Source organism: Chiroxiphia lanceolata, chromosome 7 (assembly GCF_009829145.1).
Source record: "Chiroxiphia lanceolata isolate bChiLan1 chromosome 7, bChiLan1.pri, whole genome shotgun sequence".
Taxonomy (NCBI): Eukaryota; Metazoa; Chordata; class Aves; order Passeriformes; family Pipridae; genus Chiroxiphia; species Chiroxiphia lanceolata.
In genome coordinates, this window is record NC_045643.1 from 33,618,068 (window position 1) to 33,637,168 (window position 19,101).

At 43.2% G+C, this 19,101-nt stretch overlaps 1 protein-coding gene across 3 annotated transcripts in view; it reads left to right on the forward strand.

The window, feature by feature from the left end:
• Positions 1–2,254: 2,254 nt before the first annotated feature.
• Positions 2,255–19,101, forward strand: part of THSD7B (thrombospondin type 1 domain containing 7B) — a 308,761-nt gene continuing 291,914 nt past the window's right edge. The window contains exon 1 of one of the 3 annotated variants that reach the window (XM_032693776.1): positions 2,255–2,295. The gene's annotated coding sequence lies outside the window, so the exon portion shown is untranslated. Of the gene's footprint in view, positions 2,334–19,101 lie in introns of all 3 variants that reach the window. The other 2 variants (XM_032693779.1, XM_032693778.1) reach the window with 2 other exon arrangements.

A 19,101-nucleotide genomic window follows, 5' to 3' on the forward strand; every position in this document is an offset into this window, starting at 1 on the left:
AAAAAACCAAGTGTCACTTGTGAAAAACTCCTGACATTTCAAGAGGTGTTTTCCATTCTGTATCAGACAAAAAAGAGACCTTTAAAAAGTTTTGAATGAAGAAAAGAGAACAGTGAAGATGGGGCTGGTGCAGTGTGGGTGGGTGCCCTCTGTCACTGACTGTTGGCCATTTGGGGTAGGGCTCTCTGACCTCGAAGAGGGTTGAGAAAGAAACCTTCTTGAAACAAATTGTCTTTGAGGGAGTGTTTCCACTTTGACAAATTTTCGCACAAAACTTAGTTTGGAACATTCCTGACCAGCTTCAGTGCAATCTCTGGGGGACTCTCCTTCCCCAGCAAATGTCTAGGATTTTATAATTCATGAGAGCAATGGGCAGGGCAGAACCTAGTGTTTCAAGCTCTGATCTGTATTTCATACCTTAGGATAAGTATCGTGACATTTCTCTGCCTTCATTTCTGCTCTGCTGTCTCTCACCTTTGTAAGGTAGAAGGACTCTGAAGTACAAACACTGATTTTTTACATAGCACCTGGCACCACAAAGTTCTGGTTTCATTTGGAGTCTGTAGATGGTGTGAACAATCCTTGCATGAGGATTTACCAGTATTTAATATTTCGGTAAAGAAAAAGTAAACCAAGGAACGTAAGTGATGCAACCATGTCCACTAAACGTTATATATGTTGTTCTTGCTAAATGGCAAATACCCAAGAGAGCTAATTTTCAGAGCCTGAATAGGTTATCCCTGGGGTACAGAGTGAGCACAAAGGTCATCTATTAGTCTTAAAGGGCCTGATTGGCACTTTTATACCAGCTTTATATCATAGAATCATAGAATAATCTGAGTTGGAAGGGTCCAACTCCTGGTCCTATGTCAGTGGAGTTATTTCCTATTCTCAATAGTTATAGTTAGTTTCACACACAACACAGTGTGAGACTGAACCTTCTTTAAAAACACAGAAATTAGAACAGTCCGAAAAGCAGGAATAAATATTGTAGTAATTTCATTGTGCACACAGTCACCTATTGCTGGCTGAGTTGGATATATGCATTAATTTTTCCTCAATAACGCCTAAACTTAATGAGTAGGTCTCAAAGAAAAAGATTCTGCTGAATAATGTCTCGTTTTAATTTTAAACAGTGCAGATAAAGTAAACTGAGATCATTCACTTTGTGTATTTAAAAAGTGATAGGTTCATTATCCTCCCTGGATTCAATAAATATTCCCTCCTTAGTGGAGGACTTCCACCAGTTTGGTGATCTCTTGTGCTAATTACATCCCTGAAAACATGACTTAGATGCATTTGCAAGTGAAATGCACCAGCATTCCTTGGGCAAAGCTACTGATTCCCTTGCGGTTCTGGGCCCCTCGGTTCAGGAAGGACATTGAGGTGCTGGATACAGTCCAGAGAAGGGCAACGGAGCTGGTGCAGGGTCTGGAGCACAAGTCCTGTGAGGAGCAGCTGAGGGAGCTGGGGGTGCTTAGTCTGGAGGAGGCTCAGGGGAGACCTTATTGCTCTCTGCAACTATCCCGAAGGAGGTTGTAGCCAGGTGGGCGTTGGGGTCTTCTCCAAGGAGTAGGACAAGAGGGCACAATCTTAAGCTGCACCAGGGGAATTTAAGGTTGGACATTAGGAGGGATTTCTTCACAGAAAGCGTGATTAGAAACGGGAATGGGCTGCCCAGGGAGGTGGTGGCGTCACCATCCCTGGAGGTGTTTAAGGAAAGACTGGACGTAGCACTCAGTGCCATGGTGTGTTTGATGTGGTGATGATCGGTCACAGGTTGGACTCGATAATCCCAGAGGTCTTTTCCAACCTGATTGTTTCTGTGATTCCCTGGGGTTGTTATGGAAGCACCGCGAGCTTCCCCCGCGCTGCATGGACGAGGTGGTTGGTGAAAACGCAGCAGTGAAAACGTACCATAAATCAAAACCCAGTTCTGACTGATTTCGTAGAGCTACTGTGTATTTAACAAAATGCGCTCAAAACTCGGATCTCCTCCGCCTTCCCAGCCCGAGCAACAACTTTCCGCGCCGTGCCCGCGGCCCCGAGCCCTCAGGCGCAGCCGGCAGAGGGCGCCGCGCGCGCCGCTCGCGTGCGGGGCTGGGCGGGCACGGCCGCGCCTCCTCCATGTTGGCCCCGCCCGCGGCCCCTCCGCGCCGCGGGGCCGAGCGGGGAGTGCGCGCCCGTCCCGCCCCGCCCGCCCGGGCTCGCCCGCGGCGCCGGCCCCGGCCCCGCACACCCGCCGCCGACAGCGCACCGCGCCGGGCTCCATGCCGCGCACCGGGAGCCGAGGAGGTGCGGCCGCCCCGCTGCCGGGGGAGCGGGTGGGTCCGGTGGGTTCCGGGGGCTCGGCTCCGGGAGGGGCGTGCGGGGGGGAATGGATGGATGGATGGACGGACGGACGGACCCGCAGAAGTTGCCGCGGGTTTGGGAGCGCTCCGATCGGGATCTCCCGGCTCGCTGCTGGGCGGGAACCCGCCCGCATCCCCCGAGCGCCGGTCTGGGTGCTGCCCGTCGGGGTAGCGGGGCACGGACACCGCCGGAGGCAGGTGAAGTTCGGGTGGGCAGCGCGTCCGCGGCTCGTTGCGGCACCGCCGCCAACTCCGCTCCGCCGGGAAAGTATCGCGGCTGCCACGGGCAGCGCGGTCGCGGCTCGGTCTGGGCTCTTCGTGGTGCGGGGTGGCTCCTAAACCCACGCTTCCTCACCCACCCCCGGCCACGGCATCGCGGTCCGTCTGAGTTGTCTTTTCCCCTCCGCCCGTTTCTTCAGTCGGTGGTTTTAAACGAGGCACGCGGATACGCTTCTTCATTAACCACTCATCACCTTGAACGTTCATTCTTAATTTGTGCTCGTCCGTGTGTTTATTTTGTGTGTTGTTGTTCATTCAAGGTCAAGCCGTGTAGAGTTTGGACTTTATTTGTGTGGAGATATGATGAGCACTCTGTAGTCGTGTTCCTTCTCCTCCCTCCCACTCCTCTGCCTGCCTGAGCGTTCCTGGAGAAGGCTTTTAAAAGAATAGATGAGGGTCATAAAAAGTACTTGCTGACCGCTGCCTCCAGCTCTTTTGTATAATTGAAATGTGTTGGTTAATTCCTCTAATGAAAACAGAAAATCAGCTTAAAGAATTGATTTTCTGAGAATGTAATTTTTGGAAGAAGTAGTTATGCAGGGGATGTCTTTGTTGTGTGCGCAGGTGGGTGGGATAATAGACCTGTTAGAGCTGGGTACCACTGAAGGTACATGTGAGAGGACGTGGTGGCTGAGAGCTGCTGTTGTTAGTGCCTTGTGTCACACAGGTGCGTTAGGTGGCTGTTCAACTGATGTCGTAAAATCTTCAAACTTCAAGGAAACTGGTTAACTAGAGTGTTGAACTCTTTAGTTTCTGAGAAGATTCTGGTGGAATTTAAGTAATGCCATATCAAAGGTAAAAGAGATGGCATTGAAGTGACATGCTGGGGTACGGGCATACTTCTCAGGGAAGACAGGTGTGGGCGTGTTGGGGTGTGGGCTGGGCTGGTTCCTGGGGATGAGACCAGCTCAGAATGCATAACATGGTGTCTTTGAGGGAGTAGGCTCGTGGTGTTAAGTGCTAAATTTCCCTAAGGATGGAAGCAGAGAGATTCTGTGCCTGCCTGTACCTGACATACTGCAGGGCTGGTTTTAGAGCATTGTGGAAGTTACTGCTTTAACTGCTGTGAACATCGACAGGAGGAGCACGACCCTGCTGTAAGTCTTGATGGTTTTGTTGCTTGCTTTGATGGGACTGAAGTTTCATTGTTGATTTTTGCAGAAAGTATTTAGACACTGTTCTCAGCACAGCCTTTTCTGCAGCACCAGGGGAGAGCAGAAGACTGTACACTCTGCTTTTTTGTCTTGGTTCTGTGAGGGGAAGCTGTGTCTACTCATCTTCATACGTGAAAACAGAGACTCTTTTTCAGATTGCAGGATTTAAAAGCATTTTTCTGAAGAATCAGAAGCAAACACCACTCATTAGTAAACTTCTTTCTCTTCTGCTTTACCACTATGGTGTTTCAGAGATCCCATTTCGCTCTGGTAATGGAAGACCAAAAGAGCTGTTAAGCTCCATCTGTATGCATTAGGGTAGGTGGTTGATTTGTACCCTGGGGCCATATTATCTGCTATTTCATTACTTCTGGATCAGTAATGATATTCAGGAAAACTGTGTTTGTAGTGACTGCTTTCTAGGGACGCTTCCTCACTAGAAAGCCGTGCCGATAAGGATCACCCTGCGCGTTTGCTGACGCTGCTCTGGTCGAGGCTCTCGGGCTGCTTTGAGCTGCCTTTGATGGCACAAAAGTTCCAGGGCTTGTGAGTAGGAAGTGGGGATTCCCCTGGGTCTCCTTGCACTTCAGTATAATTTGTGTTGTTTTTTTTTTTTTATTCCCTAACCACTATTCAGTCTCTTACACGTCTTCACACAGATGATCAGAGCTCTCGTGCCTGTTTTAGATACTTGGTCCTTTATGTTTGGGCTCAGCATTAACTACCCCAGGGGCTGGTAAAGGATCCTGAGCTGGAGCGGGTGAACCATGCCAGGTGCTGCAAGTGTTCTGTGCCAAGCTCAGTGCTGAATAACAGCACAGAGGTGGTGATGCAAGAGTGGTTTTGGGGAGTGGAAAACCCAGGTGGTGGTTGCACTTTGGAAGCTTTTGATGTCCCTGATGGTAGGTGGGCAGGGTGGTCCTGGTGGAAGATGTGCTGTGATGTGAACGGTTTCATCCAGGTGTCCAAGGCAACTGAGCTTGTCTGGCTGTGCAGGCTGGAAGCAAAGAGTGGGATAAGAAAAATACCAAAAAATAAATTACCCTGAGGTGACAGTGCTGCACTGACACCACGAGCACCTGTGTCTGCTCTGCTTCCCTGCCCTGCAGTGCTGCTGGCACCCCCATACCTTAACCTAAAGGGATTCTGAAAGCTGAGCAACAGGGATACTGGTGCAGATTAAAGAGGTGATGGAAATGCCTCCAGGCTGTTGTCCAGGGAGGTAAGTTCTTCATTCTCCATTAGAGGTATATGCTGTGCTTTAATGGGGTGTGCTGAGCTGGGCTTGATGCTATTGATGGGCTGGAGGGGGGGGAAGGCAGAGATCTGTCTGCTGGAGCCACCTGACGCAGAGGTGGCTTTGGGAACTTCTTGGGGCATTTTTGTACATGAGGGAAACTGTCCTGATGGATTGTCCTGAAGTGTGTTCGAAAAGTGTGTGTCTAGGTCATCAATTTGCAGGACCTTTGTTGAAACTCAGGGGTTTTGTTTCAGTATGGTGAGAAAAAAGCATTGTTTTCATGAAACAGAGCTGCTCTGTGGTTTGTTAATGCAATAGAAAATGAAAAGTCGTCTTGTCCTGGCAGCAGTTCACAGGCTCCGGTGTTACCAGTGTGGCTGAGGATCGGGAATGCTGCTGGAGCTGCCTAGGGGTGATGGCTTGTGTGGTTTGCTTGTAAACCAGAAAAATCGAGAACCTGTATCTGGGCTGTCATGCCTCGTTGTACTTGAGTTTCAGGGTAAGATCAGACTTCACGGCCAGCACTCTCTGTGCTGTTGTGGTGTGTTGCTCTGTGTGTTCTGGGTCCTTCCATGCTGTGAGGTTTTGCCCAAATGTCACTCCAGCTCTTTGCCTAAACTTTGAAAGTGTTGACTCTTTACTGAGATAGCATTCCACCTTTTCTGTTATTTGCCTGAGGATCACATAGAGCAGAGTAAATGGGAGGGTGTGGTGTGAAATGAGGGTGTGATTGCCAGGTGAGGCCAGGATGGTGCTGAGGATGCTGAACCCTGCTCGTTGTGCTCCTTCTGGAAGCCGAGCATCCCACCACAGCCAAAGCTGCTTCCAGAGTGGTGATGAAGTGGGTACTGTGGTAGGGGAAGCAGATAAAGGGTCACAGGCAAAATAAAGTACTGTTCATGTGAAAAAATGAAACCCAGGAATTTGTGCCGGAGGATGAGAGTTGTGTGGGTCATTTAAAACCAGAAACTCTGCAAGGAAGGCAGATTTCTCTGCTCACTCTGTGAGGCTGCAGAGGTCCAGCCTCTGAGTCACTGACAGACTGTCCTACCTTACTTCTGTGTCTGAGCACAAGTGCTCGCTGTCTGCAGCCTGGCTTTAACCACAAGAACAAAATATACTGTACTTCGGACTAGCAAGCTTGCCCTGAACATGCTGGTAATGCTCTTTCTGCTTTGAATGCCTCCTTATTGAATCATCTTTAGGCATTCCTTTGTACTTCTGTTGTATTTAGTTAAAACACTCGAGTATTAAGGACATGCTGCATCGTTTGTGTTGGGAATGCTCTTAGTTGCGCTTCCTTTCTGTTATGATTTTTGTTTGTTAAGCTTTTGTTCTGATTGAAACAAAATCTTTTTTTTTTTTTTGCAAAAGATTTTTGGTTGTTCTCTTTTTTTTCTGTGGAGTCTCATCTTGCTGATGCTCATATTTGTGTCTGAAAATAAGGTAGCAACTTTAAAAGGGGGTTGTTTTGTTTTCTACCTCACCTGCAGTCAGAGAGCAGGCAGCTGTTTTGAGAAAGTGCATGGAATGGGTGAGGAAAGAGGTTCAAGGACCACCAAGAAAGCAAATAAAAACCAGAATGTGCAAGCCCAGTTTCAGTGCAGGAAAGTATGAAAAGTGTTTCAGCTGAGGTGATGTGACCTGAAAGGGTAGCGTGACCCAGGAGAGAGGGAAAATAAAAGGTTTTGTAAGTGAAATGAGCATTTAGAACTACTTAAAAACTATTAGAAAGTGGAGAAATAGTAACCTTACTGACTCAGTTCCTTAAACAGAAAATGTGTTTCTGCAGGAAAGGGATGTTCTGGTAGTGAACAGCTGTTTTTGAAAGGTTTTGAGATTGCCTAAGTTCATGTGGCAGAGTTCTGGTGCCAGCCTTGCTAGGGGTGAGAGGGGACTCCTTGTCAGTCTTTAGGTTGCCAGGAATGTGCAGAAAGACACCACGTGCCATTTGGCTCTGTCAGGCTGGTGTAGCCTTCCCGAGGAAAGATAAATGAAACGATCTCCTCAGTCATTAGGTGTAATTGTGGCTGTTTCTGATCCATCTTCCACAATAGCTTGTAATTCACACTGGCCTTGTTTCAGCACATGGTGAAAGCAGTGTGGGGTTCTGTCTGCTGCCTGTTCAGCAGGGCTTTGTGGAGAGCAGAACTTGCCATAGCACATTGTGGGATATGTAAGTATTTATATTAAAAAAACATAATGGTTTTGTATGTGTACGATAGGACAGTGGTATTGAGTCTTGTGATAGATTTTTATCTTTGCTTAAGCCCCTATTGTAACTGAATTGCTGGGTTTTCATTGCAGAATTGATCTGAGTAGATAGTAGAGGGCAGGGCAGAACTGTTGAGGGTACTGCATTGTGGGGGTAATGATCCTGGACATTAACATAAGTCTTTTGAGACACTTTTGAGAACTGTAGGCTACAAGTGTTTAAGAATCTGATAGATGCCTTTAGCACAGGAGCTAGCAGTGGTCTCTGTGATTGCCAGTATCTCCAGCAATGATGTACAGTTTTGGACCACCAGTTTTTAGTGTATGGTTTTCATTCATGAAGAAAAGACTTAGGTGGTGGGAGGCTTGACAGTTATGGCAAACTTTATTTTACAAACCCATCCCTGCAGAAACACACAGGAGGATTCCCTCTTGTGTTTCTTTTTTTTTTTTCTTCAATCTGTGCGTGTCTTGTTTTGCTGTTTAAAAATTTATCTGTGCTCCATCTTGTGAAATGTTTTGAAACAGTCAGGGAAATCACCCGTCCTGTGTGGGAATATGTACTGAATTAAATTACAGTTAATAAAACAGAGAATACACCCACAGCACAAACTGTAATGGATGGAGGAGCGACCTGAAGATGTAGCACAATAAAGGTGAGTGCAGTTCAGCCATTAATGAATGGGATTAAAACTCGTGTTTATGAGCAAGGGAGGCTTTCCACTGGGATGGAGTCTGTTTTGTGGCTGGCTTTTTGTCTCTGGTGGGTTGAAACAGAGCTCTGTTCCAGAGCCTTGCTGAAGCTCAGCACGGATGATTTGTATTCTCCCAGAGAGTCATTTGTCAGGAGATGAACAGCAATATGCTCAGTGTTTGCTGCAATAGCAAAGACAAGTCCAGTTAAAGACTTATTTCTTGGGGTAAAGTAATTTTTAAACTTTCCATCAAAAAAAGTCATAAATACCTCTGCCTGGCCTAGATTTTTTTTCTAACTCAAGTACTTTAGTGCCAAGTTCAGGTGCTGCAGAAAATGGAACAACCAGAGCTTCCAGTTAGGGAGGACACAAGTTTGGTCCCCAGAGGACATGTTGCTAGTGAAAGGTCACTGTTTCAGAAGTCACGTGATTTGGGAACTTGGTGAATTTCTCTAAACATTGTAATGTATTTTTAAGTAAAATTCTGTTTCAAAACAGAAATTGAAACAAAATAAACAGAAGGCTAAATTTCCCCCAGATGAAACCATAATTTTTCAGGAATAAAACTTGGCTGACTTTAAATGAAAGCTTTAGTATTGTTTTCTAGCAGAAGCAAAAAGAAAATAAGGATTCAGTTCTAGTTCAGTTCTTTTTTCTTCTGGGAAAGGAGGTGTGGTGTTTTCTTTTTTTTTTTTTAATATTTTATTCCATTTAACAGAGAAGCCTGATCACCTCCAGGTCCAGCTCTGAGATAAATGCAGATTGTTGTCTTCCTGTTACTTCCTTGGTGTGGAGCTGGGAATGATTCTCTCTTTTTCTTCAGTATCAAGTCTAAATTGGGTATTAAGACTGGGCTGGACAGGGCTAAGAGCAACCTGGTCTAGTGGAAGGTGTCCCTGCCTGTGGCAGGGGGTTGGGATGAGATGATCTTTAGGGTCCCTTCCAACACAAACCATTCTATGATTCTATTAAAGATATACATTGGATAGAGTAGCTCTCAAATAAGTTATTTTCTGAGGCTTTTGTTAATCTTCAATTCTAGATTTCTTTTTGGTATCTCTGGAGCTTGAGAGTGGAATTTGGTAAGGGAGGATTTCTTTGCAGAGGTTGTGGCAGTTTATTATTCTGTCTTCTTTTGCTGAACACAGGGATGAGTGAAATGAATGTGAGGTGTTTGGTCTCACACCAAATGATCAAGAAAAACGGGATCGGGACAGTGTTGCAGTGAAGCAAACCTGGGAATGAGCAGACAGAGAGAAGCTTTGCAAGTTGACAGAGAAAGGGTGGTTTATAGAAAGGGAACCAGTAGAATGTGTTTAAAAGAATAGGAAATTGCTCATACTAAAAAGTTTGCAAAGATGATGAAAATTGGTGTTGGGACCAGGGAGAAGGGTTGTGTGAGTGCTGATAAGGAGATGGTGGCAGTTTGTAATGGAGCTGTGAAATGAGGGGAAGGAGTTTTGGTGAGTGCCAGTGGAAAGTGGGGAGGCAAGGAAGTGAGCTGGTGTTGAGGAATGGACTCAGACTGTAAATGTGGTCAGACAGCAAATGGCTTGAAGCTTCTGAATGACAAAGAGGGAAGAAAAGATGTGAGAAAGAGACATGATCCAACTTTGATTTTAGTGAGCTGCAGTAAAAAAAAAGGATGTTTTGTGTCATTCTGACTGTGATGGAAATAGGAACTGGAAAGGAGAGGAGAAACTTTAATGAACAAACAGGATGGAGACAGAAGTGATGGAGGCATGTCAGGATTTGTTTTTTCACCTCAAAACATGTAAAACCCTACTCCCACCCTTCAAAAAGCCAGTCCTCTACTCCTTTTATATATTTAGGAATTTCGGTGGTAATATATCATGTCAAATTTGTTTGTATATCTGCTTATATCATGTCTAATTTTGGCAGGAAGTATAACACTAATTATGTTTACTGTCAGGTTGATTGCCCCTTCCCTGTGCAGCTCTGGCTGAGCCTGTCTTGATCCCTGTTTACATAGGAGTAACTTTTTCCCTGGCTGTTTGAAAGAGTCTTGGCTGTGCAATGCCCTTTCTCTGGGTCTGGAGAAATACCAGCTTGTCAGTCTTCCAGATGAGCTGTAAAGACTTTCTTATCAGGAAAGGTTTAAAGCAGAAAGGTATTGATGGCCTGGAATTATCAGATTTGATTTTTTTTATTTGAGAGAGGGGCAGTTGCAAACATGATATCCTCTCTTGGTTTTCTAGGTATCAAATCAGCCTCTGTGGTTGACAGTTTAAAAATACAAATTAGATGAAGACAACAAGTAGTAGATATATTATTTTGATTCTGGGAAGCTTGTTGTAAATATTCCTCAAATAAGCAACAGGGCAGCTGAGTAAGAAGCTGTGGGGGGAAAAGTGGGGCAGGAAAGTTGAGTGGGAAGTGGTGTTTAGCAGGAATAAAGAATATGGAAGTTGGGACTGTGGCTTCACTGGAAATAATCATAGCAATAGATTATCCTGCAGAGGATGATGGGGAGGAATGCAGAATGGGAGGCAAAACTTAATGCAGAAAGGATAAGATATGAAGACATTTTCAAAGTCATTTGCCAAAATACCTCTGGAAGGCAGAACCTGAAGTAATTTGGAAGGGCAGAGTTTGGAAAGCATCTGATCCTGCAGAGGAGCACATTTGGAGGTGTAAAATTTGGGAATTACTTTTCCAAAATGGACTCCAATTTGAGGTTGGTATTAATGCCTGTCTGCCTTTAGGAAAATGCAGATAGTTACTATTTTCTGCTAAACTTGAAAAGGAAAATCTGAATAACACTACTGGGACTGAGAGTTAAAGGTCAGAAACTTTGAATAGCAGCATTAATTGCTCCCTTTAAAGGATATAAAGGATCAGAGTCTTTCAGGGCTTGCCTGAGGAGGAGAGCAATATTAATGCCAGTAACTGATGATACAGCAAGACTCAAACAGGGGAGGTGGGGCAGGTTTTCCCCCTTGTTGCTCCAAAATAAGATCAACATCCTGTTAACTTGGGTGTTAACTTGGTGTCTCAAGCACTGCATTGTGGCTTCAGCTGTGTTGTGTTTAATGCTTTCTATCCCGTTGTGCAGGGCCAAGCCTCAAGAAACACTAACAGCAGGGTTGGATGTTGCAGTGCACAAGGGATTGCCTTGGGCCATCCAGTATACTGTTTTTAATTTTTAAAACCTTTTTTTTTTTTGAATCTCTGCTAGGTTTTCATCACAGCTTTTCAGCAAATGATGCCACACTTAATTTTCTGTTTTGTAATCTTCAGGTTTGAACTGTTGTCTTTGGAAGTTATGCTCCGTTCTCTTAGGTGATGGTTTAATGTTACTGACTGATCGAAAAAGATGTGATGCCTCAGAATATATGAATTATCTTATGCACTATGTTGCTGAGCTCTTATTGTTAGTTCAGGCTCTCGTGGAACAATGTAAATATTGAAGGAATCAGTGACACATGATGGAACTTGCTGTTGAAATGGATTATGCTTTTTTCATCATGACAATAATTTTTAAGAAACTTGGGTTTCCACAGCTGCCTGTAAGATTCTGTATAATGATAATGAAGCTATTTCTTCTTTCCTTCTCTCACTCACATATTCAGAAGATTACTTACATGCTTATTCATGCAAGGAAGAACTTTGGAAATCGAAACTTCCCAGTGTTGAAGAAACAAATAAAAAGCTTTGTTGTGTCTACAGTTAGATTTGCAAAGGAGTCCTCATTGTAAAAAAGCGCTTCATGCTAAAAATTTTGTTGGTTTTCCTCACTCCCGAGATGCCTTCACTACTCTTTGCCTCGTGATGCATCCTTTAGGAAAAATTGTCTTGTCTCTAGGGAATGAGAATACTTGTGGGGAAATTATTATAATTTGCAAACAAGAATGCTTTTTAAATATTTAAATTGTTTTAGGTTCATAGCTACAGGTGGCAGACTTTTTTTTTTTTCTTCTCTTGATTACATATATGCTTCTTGATGATCTGTGGAGAAGGATTTAGATTTGGCTTTTTCAGTTAAAAAAAAAAAGAGTACTGCTGATTGCTCTTTTGTCTAAGTTACCAGCAGCTTGCCTTTGCTGGGGTAGTTTTAGAGTTTGTAAGCAAATCCTGCTGGACAATGTAATGATGTGTTTGGATTATGTTTCCTCTCTATTGCCCATTCTACAGGGAAATTTATTTTCTGTTAGTCTGGAAGATAGTTGTATAGGACGGATTTTGATTGCTTTTGAAACAGCAGAAGTCTCTGAGGCAATGCTGTTAAATTCCAGATAATTCCAAGGTGGGGAAGGGAGCACCATTGTGCAAATTGCAATTTTAGCAAATGGCACCATTGCTATTTCTGCCTTACTGCAACCACTCTGTAGGAGAAGTGAAATGACTGACCTCTAGAAGGACCCTCCTCCTTTACCCTGCCAGGCTGGCTCTCCTTAGGCTGGGCTCAGGTGGAGGGCACGTGAAGCTGATGGATGTAGCTGAGAAACTTCTGATGCTGATGATCTTGGATGGTGTGGTAAGTGAAACATGAGCTTGCATACAAAAGAAGGCTCAAAAGTTGTTTCCAAAGAAAAAATACTTCAAACTCTTGCAATATACCCTTAGACTACATAAGGGATCTTGATTTTTGCATTTTTGTCTCTTGGTAGTTTCATGAGTTCTCTAAGGACAATGTGAGCTTGCTTCTTGGATCATATAACAGTGAAGAAGGGAAACACTTAAACTCAACTTTAAGCACTTGAGGTATTTCATTGTAGTAAGCCTATGAAAAATAAATTTAGTTGATATTGGCAGAGCTAAGACTTACATGCTTAGGATGGACAATGAAACCCTGTTAGGCAGGTGTTCTAGATTTGGTGTTCTCCCTGTAGAGTGAATTTTTGTACTATATATATAATAGCAATATCTACAATTATACACTGTAGAAAATACTTGCATCTTCTGTGGATTCAAATCCCTGAAAACAAATAGTTGCAGGTTGAAATATTGGCAGCCTGGCAGTGTATTTAAGCTTGCTGTGTAGATTACTGTTACATTTGTTTGCTGTCTGGGGATGCTGCTTGCAGAGCTAAAACCCCTCGGAGCTGATCAAGTGTTTAAAAGGAGTAGCAAAGCAGGAGTGCTGAATTCTGTCTGGCGTCTGAGTAAAGCTTTTTTCCGTGTGAACTTATCTCAAACTTTTAAAAATAATACAGTACCTAACGTCTGACCTTTTAATTAAAACTTCACTAGTTTTTTTAGGAGTTAGTTTTGTCAAGACACTTTTGCAGTGTAATGTTCTTGGTGGCAGAGCTTTTTGTATTCCCCTCGACGGACAAATGATTAATGGTCTCAACACTGCCTTCTGGATCACCTTGTAAGAGGTCTCCTTCATCAATCTGGCAAGGGGATTGTATGGCAGTTTGCACCCTAATTACAGTCCCCAGCTGGGGATGTGCTGCTTAACAGATTACTTGTAGCACCAGTGGAGCCGGTGCAGATATGGATGGCCATGGAGTTGTTCCACGCCGGGGTGCAAAAAATTAGATTTCCTTCTGGAAAAAAAGAATCCACTTCATATAAGCAGTGCAACAGATAAAAGTGTTTAGCTGGAATTAACTCTGTAACTTAAAGGTTTAATAATAACAGCGGTTCTGTGTTTCCCTTCCCTTCTCTTGCAGTGTTATAGACGAGGGCAGTATTGCAAGCCAGAAATTTTATTAGCGATGGAAACATTAAGGTATTCCACAGGGCAAAACAAAAGTGATTCAAAAGGTGCTTTTGCAGATAATAAGTTTTAGCGTTGAGCAGTTTACCCAGAAGGCAACAGATTATTTCTAGTGGTCTGTCATTATTGCTGGCCTTTTTTTCTGGCTCATTTGTGGTGTAATGCTGCTACTCAATTAAGATGTATTTCGGTAAAAACTATGAATGACAAGTTCCACCAAGCATATTGCTAAGCATAGACACGTGTGCCTGGTGCTCAGTCTGACAAGTGAGAGTGTGTTGCTGAGAAACAGCTCATTTAAGGACTAAGGCACAGAGGAAAACTTGCACAGCATCCAGTCAAACACAAAAGCAATACCCTCATGTGGTATTTGACAATGAGAAGATTTTGTGCTTGGGAAGGATGTAGTTGCCAAATGGTTTTGCATCTGTGTGTCAATGCTGTAGTAATCAATATTTCCAAAACAGAGAATATTATGAACATCTTGACCACCTTGGGAAAAAAAAATTTTTTTTTGTTTTGTTTGTTTGTTTGTGTTAATGATAAGAATTTATTTTTATGATCTGAGGATCATCTGGATGCTGATAACTTCCCACTGGGTGACAGATACTGGAAGGAAAAAGGCAGTGAAAAGAGGTACCAGTAGACTGAGGCTGGAATTGAAGAACTGTAGGGATTAATATTTATGTTTTGGAACAGCAGAAACCTTCAGTAGAGCCATGGCTGCTGTGAAGGTGTGGATGCATATGTTGGACTTCGTCTAACTGGAAGAGGAAAGAAAAGTCTTTGCTACTCAGTGAGTAAGTAGTTGAATATACCTGACATGTGTTCCAGTGCTGTGGAATGGCAGCAAGGCTTGGCAGTCTTTTCCCTGTCTGGGGGCTTGATTCTTGGAGTGTGAAAAGGAGCTGATAGGTGTGTGTAAAGCAAGAGTTTATCACTGTCTGGTCCTAGGTTTGGAACAAAATCTCCTCTGAATTTTTTACTCCCAGGGATGGTCAGATAACAGTTGGTTATGGTGCATTTACTCTTTCTGTGTTTCCCTCTCCATGACAAATGGAGGAATTGACCGTAGAGTTGTTACATTGTCTGGAAATCATATGCAGTTCATGGTGAAAACACTTCTGAGAGATCATTTGGAAGGTTTTGGTTTCTTTGACCCGGGTTTGCTCTAAGGTGGAACTCATGGCTTTCTGTCTTCTGGTTCCTTCTTGCTCCTTGGGCTCCCATCAGAAGCCAACAGTCCTTCTGTGCCTCGTTCTGTCAGCTAAAAGCTAAAGGCTGGCTGTTCAGCTTCTCTTTATTGTCTTGTTAAAAAGCAGATGCGACGTTTCCTCCCTATCAGTCTTTCAGACGGGAGGGAGCTCGGTTTGGTGTTCTTGTGAGCATCATCACTCTTCTGTTTGCAGAAGCAATTGGAAGCAAATGATCCAGGTCGTTGTTATTACTCATATTTTGGTTTTTTTTTTTTTTTCTAGTTCTGCAGCTCCAGCTCCTCATTTGAGCTGCGTTGACACGTCATGAAACACCACGTTTTGGTCTGTAGTCGTGCATATTAACAGCCAAGCGGTGCAGCCGCTCGCCCATCTTGGTTTTCCTTGGCGGCTCTCTGGGGTTTTGTTCCAGGACAAATGCACTGTAGGTACTCAAGAGGAAAACGTTTTCTCCTAAATTATTTTAGCAAATGGAAACCCTTTTTTACTCTGGCTGAAGACTTTGTCTTGGCTGTAAGCCTGAGAGATTTAAGCATTTGCAGTTCCTTTTATTGTCCAAGCCTGTGCAGCGTATTTTAGGTGAGTGAGCAGCCTGTCAAGTTACTAGAAATCATTACTTTGTCAGAGAGTTATCGAATGGATGTGAAAAAAGGTGTTTGTCAGATTTTTACCTTCTGGACCGAATATTTTTGATGTTTGGGAACTTTTATCCGCAGTCAGCCATTGTGCTTTGTATAGGAGAAGGCTTAATTCAGATTATCTGAGCAATCAGGGAGCAGAGATGCGGTTCTGTGATTCATAATTGAAATTTAGCCTTTAGATTAACTTCGTTAGTATGCTGTTGAACAAGGATAGGGTGTTAATAAATGAGAAAATCCTTCTGGGTTTAAGCACCAAAGAGCCACAATAGGTCTCTGCAGTTCGTTATGAATTTTTTATTTTTGCTGTGACAGCATTTTTTTTTTTTTTTATTTGATAATGCTCTTTTTGTCTTTATTCCTGAAAATTGTAGAGGCAGAAATAAGAGAAAGGTTTGATCTGATGTGAGGTCAACCCCAAAATTCTTCTAGTAAAGCCACGTTTATGAGCCATTGCGAGATCAAGGAAAGGAATGTTAGAAAATAGACTTCAGTCTCCTTTCTAACTGATAATTTAGAGTAATGAGTGAAACCTTACTTGTGTTCTTAAAATACTTGAAACTTTCTGGGGAGGCAGAAACTAGAGAGTCTCCAGTCATTAGCTTGTAAATGTTTATAAAAAAATGTACCTGTTGATCCTACTGAGATGTAAAATATCTTATTTCTGTTTCCATATCCTGATTACTTAGTAAATTCTTGATCTTGAGTTTAATTAAAGGACTTTTCCAACCTAAATGATTCTGTGTATATCTCACAGTAACCCTGGGGCCATCAGCATAGAAGGGGGTATTCAGACTGCTCCGAGTGGAATTTTCTTGCATGAAATAAAGGTTAATGTAGCTGAATTTTGAGTGACTGTGCTGTAACTGAGGAAGTTGTTACTGTTTTCATTTGTTAGGCTGCTTTAGCATTTTCAAACACTGTCTTTTATGCTTTGCATGGTTTAATGAAAGATTTTGATGGATTCTCATTTGTTCGTCGTAGAGCCGTACTAGGAAAATAAATTCAAGAAAAAAAATCCTCTTAGCAGAATGAAAAAGAAGATATTAGGGATTTTTGGTTCCTTCCTGTCTTCACAGTTGCTCTTGATCTCCCTAAAACCTGTATCAGTGTATTTTGAGTTGTCTGTACATATGCTTTGCAGTGGAGAGCCGTGCACTTGATGTAATCCTCTGTGCTTTGAGGTGCCGTGGCATCTGCTTCCGCGAGGAAGGATTACGGAGGGAGCTTTTTTTTCCTGCATTCAGCCTTGGGGGAAGCACAGATTGCTGAACAACACAGCAGATTGGTGTGGAGTGCTTGAAAGGCTGGGAGCTGAGTTGGAGCTCCATGCACAGAGTGTGTGCAGCCTTGCAGAGTTTGGCTCTGGGGAGCTCCGTTTTCGCTGCAACCGGGAGTCCTGGGTGAGTGCAGTGGTGACGTCGGAAAGGTGGGAAAAGGAGAATGAAGAGAAGAGCAAAAAGTGTTTGTTATAACAGGTGTGTAGAGTCTTGGAGTATCCTGGGAAAAGCATAGATTGTGATCTCCCGATATATATGAATGGGATATATCTTACACTTTTCTGTGTGTTTTAGCGTGGGGAGACGCACACTTAAAAAATCCTAAAAGTTGTGATTGAGAAAAATTGGCTTGTATGAGGCAGTTGAAGATATATGGAATCTAATAACTTCCATTGTTTCCCCCTGTGGAAGACAAGTCTTACTAGCAGATGTAGTTCACTTCCCAAAATGTCCTAATTCTCACAGAAGCTATTGTTAGGAAACCTTGACTTAAGATACACTGCTGGACTGGAGGGGAGAATTGCACCATTGCTATTTCTGCCTTACTACAGCCACTCTGCAGGAGAAGTGAAATGATTGACCCTTGGAAGGGCCCAGGCCCAAAAATATAAATTAAAAATGATTTTTAACTTGCTTCTTTTTTTTTTTGCCCCAGATGACAAAATTTGGAATATTTGCTTTGCCTTTGAGCAGTACCCAGAGTATAAGACACTGTATTCAGTTTTAAATAGGGAAGCCTAATCTGTAAGAACTTACATTTTCCCAAGAGAAAACCACGCACAGAGAAAGGGGAGAGAGAAAAGGAAGTACAATAGAGAACTGTGGACTTCAGATAACATTTAACTATAGTCCAATAGTACAAAGTTTGAATGATGAACTACGTGCTTGAAGACCAAAGATAAACTCGATCTCCCCACAGTCATTAACGTTACACTTGACAGATGCCATGAGAGCAAGCACGGTTTGTGAAAATACTTGAATAAGGGATGATGGCTTTGGTTCACTTAACGAAGTGGGGTTACCAATAGGAAAATAGTGGGAGAGAAATACAAGAAATGTCTAAAGAGATTGGGGGGAAAAAATAGTTACGTTTGCTTTTCAGGAAGCCGGTGTTGGTGTTTCATTTCAGCAAGATGCTGTAATAAATTCCCTGGGGATGCTCAGGAGTCAAATGCGCTTTCCAGTATTTTGTTTTCTGTAATAGAGAACTTTTCTAGTTGCCAACATTTCTCTGTTCATCCCGATCCTTAAGTTGTGAGGAATCCCTCGACCTTGGCAGCTCCAACTGGGGACTATGCTTTGCCTTTCCATGCTCTGGAAAACTTGGGTGAGCTGTGGCACCTCATGCCAGGTCATGGCTGCCCTCACTCAATGGATCTGCTGTTGCTGAAACAGAAGTGATTGTTTCTCTCCAGATAACTCAAGATCATGCTCAGTTCAAAACAGTTAAGGCAAAATGCAATCAGTCATTTATCTACAAAATTTGAAGTAGTAAAATCCTGGATGGAGAAATGGGAGAGACTCTTCACTTCTTTGCAAAGATTACACTGGAAAGGTTTGTCTGCATGATGTGCTGGAGCCTCTGTTGACGTGGTGGGGGTCAAGTGCTCCCTCTTCAGTGAAGGATAAAACCCTTCTACATCTCTTCAGTGACTTGTTGACTAACTCAGTGTAAGGTGTCTCCTTGGACCATGCTGTGTAGGAACTATGAAACCTGATATAAATACTTAAAATAAGCATTGCTCGTTAGTGATCCTTGATTGAGACCACGTCACAACGACAGGTACCTGACATGGTGTGACTGACCCACTCCATATAACCTCTAACAAGCTGTAACACATGGATATCTTATTCTAATGAAAAATTTTGGTAATAAAGTTTAGTTTCTGTTGGACAAATGCATATGAAATACAGTCACAAGTGGAAACCTTTCACTGAGCTAACAGCTTCTCTCACTTCACAGTCTCTGCACCCCTTTTTCCCCTTGTTGCTTCTTTCCATGAGCACATCCAAAAGAGAAAATGTGAAACAGGAAAATGTTGAAACCCACCAAAGTCTGTGTGAGGTTTCTTGGAGACTTAAATGGGAATGCAAAAGCCAGTGGTCCTGTACTTAGCTTTAAATAAATTTCTCACTGTATAGAAGCAGTGGAACTGGAAAATAGACTGTCAACATGCCTTGAAAGAATTTAAGCAGAAATGAAAAAGCCTAAGTAGACTCTGCTTCCAGCCATTAATATTATTATTTTGATATTCCAGATTTTCATATCCTTTTCTTAAACAATGCACAGGATCACAGCCTGAGCTTTTAAAGTACCTCCTTGCTTGTGTAAAGTATCTGTTAGGCT